This window comes from Antechinus flavipes, chromosome 3, assembly GCF_016432865.1.
Source record: "Antechinus flavipes isolate AdamAnt ecotype Samford, QLD, Australia chromosome 3, AdamAnt_v2, whole genome shotgun sequence".
Lineage (NCBI taxonomy): Eukaryota > Metazoa > Chordata > Mammalia > Dasyuromorphia > Dasyuridae > Antechinus > Antechinus flavipes.
This window is the reverse complement of record NC_067400.1, coordinates 81,122,520-81,133,197: the sequence shown is the minus strand read 5'-3', so window position 1 is coordinate 81,133,197 and position 10,678 is coordinate 81,122,520.

The following is a 10,678-nucleotide window of genomic DNA, read 5'->3' as shown; positions in this document are numbered from 1 at the left end:
CCAATCGGATTCTACCTCATCAACACATTCTATTTTCTGCTGCCACATGTGTTTTCCTCCATTTAGTACTTTTCCTGTAAATCATCTATGAGAAACTAGATGGTGGATATAAGCCAACTACTATTACAAAAATGAGATGAATACAATTAATCAACACCTCGCAATTCTGAGAATAGTAAGACTCCAAAATCTATTCATCCCCCTCCCAACTCAATTGAAACTCACTCTTCTCCCCACTCAACTTGGAAAGTCCCTAATCTTTCTTCCAATTAGAAATCAGGGTACTTAATTTTGTATCCTGGTTAATTGTGTTCTTATAATTATTTGGCTTATTTGGTTTTATTAATATATTAAAAGAAACCCTCTGCATTCAAATTCTTTGGCCTGACTTGGGAGTCATTGACCCATTTATTATGCTTGTCTTGTCAATAAATAAATAGTATAATTCACGTTGTTTCCCTCATTTATTATTAATTAACCACAACACTTGTCAAAAGTAGAGAAGTGGTCACCCTTCAGCAGTTCTGTGGCCTCTTAATGAGTTGAAATGTTAGACCTCCATAGTCATTTAAAGAGATGATTCATATCTCTTGTAGATAAAAGGCATAAAGGTAGTGGATGAACACGAAAAAGGAATGCAAATACAATCATTTGTAATTTTTTAGGCCATATATCCAATAGACAGGAATTTCTTTTATATTACAATAAAAACTACTGAGTGATATAGTGAGAATGTTGGACCTGGAGTCAGGAAGAACTGAATTCCAGTCTTCCCTCAGATACTTACTGTCAGAGTGACCAGGAGGAAGTCCATTAACATATCTCAGCCTTAGTTTCCTCATCCATATACTGAGAATAAGGACAGTGTCTACTAGAAAAGGACCCACATGTGCAGAAATGTTTATAGCAGCTCTTTTTGTAGCAGTAAGAAACTGGACATTGAGTGGATGTCCAACAGTTGGGGAATGACTGAATAAGTTGTGGTATGTGATGTTATAGAATGTTATTGTTGTATAAGAAACAATCAGCAGGATGATTTCAGAGACACCTGGAGAGACTTACATGAGCTAATGCTAAGTGAAGTGAGTAGAACCAGGAGAACATTGTACACAGCAACAGCAAAATTATACGATGATCAATTCTAATGGATGTGCCTTTTTTCAATAGCAATGTTATTCAGGTCAGCTATTGTGATGGTATTGTGATGGAGACAGCCATCCGCACTCAGAGAGAGGACTGTGGGAATGAGTGTGGATTACAACATAGTATTTTCAGTTTTTTGTTGTTGTTTGGTTGTTCTTTGTTTTCGTTCTCATTTTTTCCCTTTTTGATTTGATTTTTCTAGTGCAGCATGATAATTGTGGGAATATGTATAATAGAATTATACATATTTAACATATATTGGCTTGTTTGCTGTTTAGGGGAAGGGAAGGAAAATTTTGGAACACAAAGTTTTTGCAAGAGTGAATGCTGAAAATTATCTATTATATGTTTTGAAAATAAAAAGCTTTAATAAAATTGTTTTAAAAAGGATAGTCTCTTCCTCACATAATTGTAGTAAGGACCAAATGAGATAATATATGTAAATCTCTTCTCAAACCTGCTATAAAGTGCTATATAAATGTTAGATATCCATCCAAAAAGTATGAGATTTTTTATATTTTAATTTGCAAAAATATATTTTTTTACTATCCATTATAACCCATTAGGGGAAAAAAATATGTGTCATCAAGAAAAATAAATTTCCATATTGGTTAACACAAAAAATGTATGTGAGGTGGCTGTGTCATGTCTCATTTTATAATCTGTATTCATCCTTTCTGTGTGAGAGCGCATGTTCTTCATCATCTGTTTTCTGGAATCATGGTTGGTGAAAGTACCCATTTTTTTAGAGGTGAGTTCTCTAAGCTTAGATTCATTCTCAGATTCTAAGACATTACAATTTAATGGGAACGATCAGGGTCTACATTTCACTGAAATAGCCTTCAAAAGTCAAGGATAATCCCCACAATCAAGATGGAGCATGCAGGCCTTGAATGGAGGATCAAAAATTATGTTTTCATAATGGGATAAGCTCTATTAATATAAAAGTTCTTTTGAAAAGAACTTCTTAGTCCTGTATAACAGAATTATAGCAGTTCTATAGTGGTAGAAAAAACACCAATTGCTAGCTACTCCAAATTCATATTGAAAAAACATACCTATTTTTGCTTAAACACCTACAATGAGGGAGAACTTACTGTTTCCTGCAGCCCTTTCCATTTTTAGATTACTTCAATTTTTAGGAAGTGTTTATTATTTTGGGCCCAAAATTATCTCTTAGCAATTTTCTACCTTTTCCCCCTAGAGCTGTCCACCAAGGCTAAAACCAAAGAAACCCAGCTGATAACCCTTCAAATCCTTGAATACAATTATTTTCATTCACCAGACTTTTCTAGCTTGATAAAATTTTTCTGAACTTACATTTTGCTGGAATACCCTTCAAGAATACCAGGTTATTTTAAGCTCTGAGGGAATATTAGGGAAATAACTTAGAAGATTCTATGATCTTGGGAAAGCCTTGTTTGAAAAGTGCCCTTTAAAATGAAATTGATATATTCTTTTTCCAGATTCAAGAGAAAAATGGATAAAAGTGATGATAAAGATGTTAGTAATGGGTATGGGGAAAGAGAACGCACATTTATTAAGCAATTATACTACATCAGTCACTGTGCTAAAAGCTTTACAGTATTATCTTACTTAATCCTCTCAATAATCCTGTGATATAGGTGCTTTTATTATCCCCATTTTAGAGTTATGGAAACTAGTATGCAGATTAAGTGATTTACTTAGGGTCATGTAACTAGTAAGTATCTGATGCTGAATTTGAATTCATGACTTCATGACTTGAGGCCCATATCTTTATTCCCTTACAGTCTCACTAGTATTTATTTGTTTGTACCCCTTGGCTCCTGTATCTCTAGGAAAGGCAGTTGGGAGCTAGTGTGTATATTCCTGCATTTTTCTTCATGTCTTACATGGCTCATAGTTGCATCCTATGCTATTCTGGTGCCATGATATAGAAAAGACATCTAAGAGGGGACTTCAGCAAGGATGATATTTCCCTGTATGTTCAGTTTAGAAGGTATGTAGCCAACAATCCATGACTGAACTAGTCTCCCATTAATATGCCAATGACCCACCTTGCCTGCCATACATTATATCGTCTCCAAAAGGCTAGGCAGCAATCAAAAATTTTTATTCTGAATGTGTAAATCACTCTATATCTATAAAGAAAACCTGGCTGCTAACTTCTATAGAGTAAAATACCAGATGAAGTGTTTTGATGGTCTACTTAAGCTTCTGGGTTAATTCATTAGTCCATAAATTCCCTTCATGGGTGAGCCTCCAGGAAATTCTTAAATGGATTTTTTTTTCATTTTCATTTTTTTTTCCCTGAGGGAAGGAAAAAAGAAGAGCAGCTAATGAAACATATTCTTTGCCATATACAGAAAACATTCTCTAAGCCTGTTCTTACTGGAACTAAAATTATATAGAAAAATTGGACAGAATTCAAAGAAGTGTATGATAAATGATTAGGAGACCAGAAGAGCTGAACATTGAGGAAAGAAAATAATTACTGGATGTATATAGTTTGATTAAGCAAGAATCGGTTAGGAAAGGGGTTGGGGATGAATGAAAGAGCTGTATATGCCATGTGCAGCTCTCTGAGAAGCAAAAATATCAGGCAGCATAAATATCATGCAAGAGTGATAAAATAGGTTTAGAAAGTTGAAAGTCTGTTCAGAGGCTTCTTTACAACCCAAAGGGCCTACTTATACTTTGAACTAATTGCCATTTGACTATTTAGTCCTTGGTTCACTTTTAGCCTTCCACTGACCAAAGATTCTTTAGGAATTTTACTGTTAGACTTGCCCCCACACTCTGGACATAGTCGCCTTATAAATCAATAGATACTGGTGCTCTACTTATCACCTCCTCTGGATGTCTACACACTATACTCCTACGAGCTCTTACTCTACTGGTTGATGCCTTCTCTTATGGTTCTATCTATTTATCTATCTATCTATCTAATTTATCTGCCTGAAGTCTGCATCCCTTCCATTTCTGTTTAGCTTCTTACAGATATCTCTTGTTTCTGCTACGTACTGAAGATTTTTTTTTCTGCCAGTATTGCTTTCCAAGTATACTGTGACTTCTAAAGCTTTCTTTAGTTTCTAGCATATGGTGGTCAATTAATGCTATCTGTCACAAGCTTCATTTACTATCCTCTAGTATAGCTTCTTTCCCTTTAGGTCTACTCACTTCCCAGCAGATGGTTCCATTTACTGTTGACTGTAGTCTTCCCCCCATCTCCCAATTTTCCTTAGCCATAATGATTAATGATGATGACAATGAATCAAATGTTTATTAAGTACATCCTGTATGCCAGGTAGCAAACATTGACTAGAGACAAGTTATTCTTCGTCAAGATCTTTGGTAGCCTAGGTTATAGCTTCAATCCATCCATGTTCTTAGTGTTTTCTGTTTTGCAAAACTTGGTGACTCCAGGTATCACATACGAGAAATCTTCCATGGACTAAAGGAACTACTTTCCCTGCTGTTCAATAATTTCAGTCATTTCTGACTCTTCAGGACCCTGTTTCAAGCTTCTTGGCAAAGATACTTGAGTGATTTGCCATTTTCCTTTCCAAATCATTTTACAGATAAGGAAACTGAGGCAGACAGGATTAAGTGACTTACCAGAGACACTGAGCTAGTAAGTGTTTGAGTTCAGATTTGAAATTGGCAAAATGAGTTTTCCTGACTCCAGGCATAGGTTTTAGCCATTGTGTCACCTAGTTGCCAAATTGACCTCTCTTGCCAATTCCAATTTAGCTCTTGGCAACATATTACAGCCTACATGGCATTGAGGCAGTATGTCTGTTATCCGAGTCAGCACTCCTTGTGGTTCTACACCCTGCTTTTTCTCTGTCCCAGTTTACCAGAATCCTCCATGGACAGTTGCATAGAGTTATTTAGGACTTGAAATTGCAAAGAGAAAAGGGGGAGTCATGGACTCCCCCAAACACTGTCACTCTGGGAGAGAAGGATTTTTTTAGTCTCTAGTATAAAAATGAAGAAAAGAAAAAAAAAGTAACTAAACAGTCCCCACTGGATTGTAAGAGCTGAGAAACTGTTTATCAAGGGACTCTGACCTCCTTTCAAGTGAAAGTTATTATCCCTCTTTGGGCCCAATTTTCCTCTTCTGCCAAAAAAAAAAAAAAAAAAAAAAAAAAAAAAGGTGTTGGATTAGATGATCTCTAAGTTTCCCTTAGTTTTAAAATTCTGTCATTCTCTAATTAGCTAGAAAAACCTTCTAAATGAATCTGTTCTGACTCTCCAAAAGGGATTTAGCTACCTCCAAAAAACAGGTCGAGCAAACTCTTAGAAAATCTGATCATTAGGTCGAGTATTCACTGAAACAGTGAAAAGAGCACAGATTATATTAAAGATAATTCTAGATTGTACTCTGGGGTAGCACGAGCCAATTCAAAGGACAAAACTATCTATTTATTTGATTTCCATCTTATATATTCAGATGCTTCTTCCCCCAAGAGCAATTTTCTTTTTTCCTAATCTTTTTTTCCACCTCAAGAGGGCACCAACGTCCCATGCCTAACAAATATAATCCTACGGGTTGGTTTCACAATGCTATAGGAAAGAATCTTGGTTGTAGACCAATAGACCAATAATGAGACTTCCTATTTTAGTTTCAAATATCTCTGACAACAAATTTTATTTGTCTTAAGTCCAGACCAATCATTAAAAAATCTGAAAGCTGAAAACTGTGAGACTAGACTGTGAGCTCAAAATGTGAAAGCAAAGTCCAGAACTTTTAACAATTTCACGTGATCTGATATTCACTTTCAGTCTATTTTTTCATCTGTTTTTCTTGGTGCACAAAAGCCCAGGGAGATTCTCTTTTTCTGTATACTGAAGGACTACATGAACAGCAATCAAAAGTTAGCCAGAAACATTCACTGAGGAGACACATAAAAGACGGCCAAATAATAACTTGTTTCTCTGCAAGATGGTACAACACCCACATTTTGCAAAGAAATGGTATGTACTTAAGAATATGATATCCTTCAGCATTAACTTTTATGTTACAGACATTATTCTGTTACATCTTAATATCAAGTGTATGCTCTGTGGGGCCAAATATGCACAAATATGCACTGGACTTTAATATCATATCATACTTAACTGTTTTTAAAGACACCAAAAACAATGTTTCTTCTGTTTTTTCCCTATAAGACTTGATATGGCCATTATGCTACACAAACAGAAGAAAATTATATGAACAAACATTGTTGAAGACTTTTCCTATATTAATCAAGTAAGATTTGCAAAAAGTTAATTTGATGCAAGATAATATGACATCAATGATAAGTAATTCACCTAAATAATTGTGATTAACTTTTCTTTTACCCAGGTAGCCCAAAGTTTTATTTTGTCTCTTTTCACATCTTTTTCTCTAATATTCAATTCACAAAGGATTTAGCGAGTAACTACCCTATGCAAGACATGCAAAAATGAAAAACAAAAGTATCTTCCTATTTTTCAATTTAATTTGAAAGATAAAATTTGATACAATATTGAACAATAGAATTTAATCCAATTCAACAAATAGTGCTGCAATAAATGCAAGATGCTGTGTTGATGATACAAAAACAAAACATTAAATAGTCTGCCCTAAAGGAGCTTACATTCTAATGGAAGGATAGGCTTCAAGTACAAAGATAATACTGCATATATAGAGTAACACAATTAATTAGAAAAATAAAGAAAAATAACAAGGGGATAGGGAGGTAGGGAAAGGAGAAGGGAATGAGACCGTTTATAAATCATCTATGATGTTCAAGGCATTGTGCTAAGTAATTTATCTCATTTGAGGCAATAAGCATGTCAGGAGAGATCTTATGGAGGTGATAAGGGCAAAGGAGTCACTTTCTCAAAAATATCTTTAGAAATAAGGAGAATTCAAATTGCTTTCCACTAAGGGGATGTCAGGAAGTTGTCATGGTTGAGAAAACACTTGACCTGTGTCCTGAAGGAAAAAAATCTCAATAGAAAGAAATGTGGAATGAGTATATTTCAGATTGGGGGAGGGGTGGGAGGATGGAGGAGATCTCTATACAGTTTTTCATTAGTAGCACATTCAATCAATATATGTCCAAAGAGCAAAAGACCTTTCTCTGACTCTTCAACAGTTTAAACCCCCATTGCCTTGGTCTCTTCCTTCTTCCCTTCCCAGAACTCTAATGACTCATGGCTGAGATTTTGTTTTCTGGGTATCTTTGCTCCAGTTCTGTTAGAAATCTCCCATACTTCCCTGCTCCAACTCATACATACATACCTGAAGAATCTTGGAAGATCAGTTTGGATCAACTTCTCTCTCCCCTTTAGGCCCCAATTCCCTGACTCATATCATAGGTACTGGAAGACTTGAGGCAACAGGCGCTTTGAGCAACTAGATTATGGATTGGCTGAAGGTGAGAAGGGGCAGAGGAAACAGCAAGATAGGTTAATTCCTTTTACAATCCAAGCAATAAAAGCTCATCCAATTTCAAGAGAGAATCTGTTCCATTTTTTGAAGGCTAATTATTAAGGAAAAATTTCTCCCCCTTTACTTAAAATTAAATTTATCTTTACTTAAAGTTAAATCTATTTTTATTTAAGTTAAAGTTAAATATATCTTTACTTAAAGTTAAATCTGTCTTTTCCCACTTTACTGCTATTCTTTGCTTCTATTTTTGCCTTATAGGGTTAAAAAGACCAAGTCTTATCCTTCTTCTATGTTACAGCTCTTCAGATAAAGATAGTTTCCTTTAAATCTTATATTCTCCAGGTTAAACACCTTTTGTTCCTTTAATGGATAAAAATTTCATTTTAACCAAAATATTGTTTTGTCTTAACATTGCCTTGGCATATGGAAGAGAAGGGAGGTTTGACCTAATTTTTTTCCCCTTGTAGGTCTTGTCCTCAAAATCTTAGCATTTTTGGGAGGAGTAATCTCAGTGGGTGGGATGTGGGAAAAGCAGGCTTGCTGACATGGTTAGCAGGAAGATTAGAGGAAGGCCTGAGATTGGAGGAAACCAATGGAATCCAGAGCTGCTTATATCAAATATATGCTAAAGCTCTTTATCAGTATGTAGAAGCTTGTCTTCTATTATACCCATTTCACCTCCCCCACAATCCCTTCTGTAGATAAATTCATATTTGGCAAACAAGTAATTCTGTTATACCATTTCCCCTTATTTACCATGTCTAACCCTGATTCAGCTCTTTAGTTTGCAGGATGCCCTAAAATGAAACTATTATGAATAAAACTGTGCTACTTTACATGGCCAGACTAATGCGTTATTAGTACAGTGCAACTGAATAAAACCATTTCTTTTGCAGTGTGGCCCACAGCTGCAAATTCTCCTAGTCATCAAGCTTGAAATCTTGGAGATATCTTCTACTCCTCTCTTTTCTGCAATCCCTGTCACCAAGCCTTTTTGAATCTTCCTCTGAATAACCCTCTGACTTATGCCTTCCCTGTTATTCTTACTCTTCTTTATCCCATGTGGCTGTCATCACATCTTTTCTGGATTGCTATAATAGCCTCCTAACCAGTCTCTTTACCTCTAGTTCCTCACTCCTAACACCAATCCACCCTACACACAGCTGTCCCATTAATCTTTCTAAAACACTTGCTTTCACCAAGGTGCTCTCTGCTCAAAGTCTACAATGACTCCCCACTGTCCATTGGAACAAGTCCAAATTTCTCATCCTAGTAACCATAGGCCTACGTTACCTTGCCAATGTTTCTATATTAGTGCTCCCTTATAATGCATTTTCCACTACAGTTGGGTTGTAGTCTATAATTCTCATGTAAAAGCCATGAATGAGTGAAAAAAAAAAGAATATATCCCAAGCTTGCTATGTGCTAATCATTGTGTAAGACAATGGTTATAGTTTTGGGGTGAAGTATTAATGAAAGGGGATAGGGAGGAACTCATCCCTGAATTTATATTTTTACTTAAACTTTTTTCTTCCAAGTTGCAACACTCCAACCTCTTAATCAAACCATTAAGATTTGATTCTTAATATATCAAAATATATGGTTCCTTATAACCAAAATATATGGTTTCTTTAAACACATTGCTCTTTTCGTCTCTTCCATATTATCTTCCTAAATAAATTCAGTCACCACTAATCCTTTTGATTCCTAATTCCTCTTATACTATCTAGACCATGTACTTGATTACATTTGATCCAGCCCTCTATTACATAGTCTTTCATCTTTCTCTAATGGTTTCATAACAGCAAATCAATGTTCCATGTGTATATGTACAATCTGACTAAAAGATTACCAGCTCCTTGAAGTTGTAGCTTCATAATAGATGCTCAAAAACTTAGAGGAACAGAATTAATCAAGAATATGTATATATGCATATACAATACACATATACATACATCACAGACATGTATATACATACACATATGTATTTATGTCTCATTTTAAGACATTTATCTTCAATTTCCTTCTATCATTAGAAATATTGACCAATTAACTAGGACCAGGTCAACAGATCACTAGGGCCATTATAGACTGTTATCTAGCTTTTAGTCTCAAGAATACAAATGTTTCCTTTTTTTTTTTTTACTAGTGAATAATAATAATTTTCATTTATATTACCCTTTTGTCAAGGTTGTAGAGTACTTAATATCTATTATCTCATTTAATCTTCACATCAAATCTAGAAAGTAGTTATTATGGGCATAATTATCCCCATTTTGCAGATGAGGTGACTGAAATTCAGAGACATTAAATGACTTGCCTGTGGTTATATAGTTAGTAAAAAAGCTGAAAAGTAGTAAATTTGAACCATCAGAAGCAGGATTTGAAACCAGTTCTTCTTACTGTAAACCCGACATCCTATTCATTATGCCACTATGGTTTATCCTGTTTACTGTGGTTTATTAACTTGTGGGGTATATGGGGTGTTCTAGGGCGACTAGCACCTCTGGTATGAGGGCTTGCTGAGCCCTTTTCAGGGCTTTTCATCCTTTCAGTCCTTTTCATCTCACTTTGGTGTCTGTCTGGCACTCAGTTCTCACCTGTGGCTCCAAGAAGCTATAGAATGAGCAATAGCTATACTCTGATAAACTGTGTCAGCATTTGAGCTAAACCAAGTTGAGGGTAACTGATAAGACTCGAACCTATTAGTGATTTAGCGGGGTGTCTGCCCCAATTATATGAAGACTTCCCATGGTAGAATTTGTGGATAAGAATAATGTTCCAATGGTCATGAAGATGAATGAAGCAGACACTACAGAGTACTTATAGCGGGGTCAGACACTAGAGAAGTCAAGGCCATTGCCAGACTTCTTGCCTTTTGTCTTATCCCTAGATTTTGATGACTCTGGAAGAGAAAGTGAAATTGATGAAATTGTACATTTTTTTCCACTTACCTCCAACTCATACATGAATCAAGATATCACCTCGTGATACAATTCTAAAATAAAGGAAAAAATAACATTAACTTGTATCATAAGAGGTGGTCCATTTATCTCACCAAAACTGCAAGATTCTGCATGCCTTGACTCCCAGCTGTCAAGACCAGTGCTAGGGATTGGTATGGTC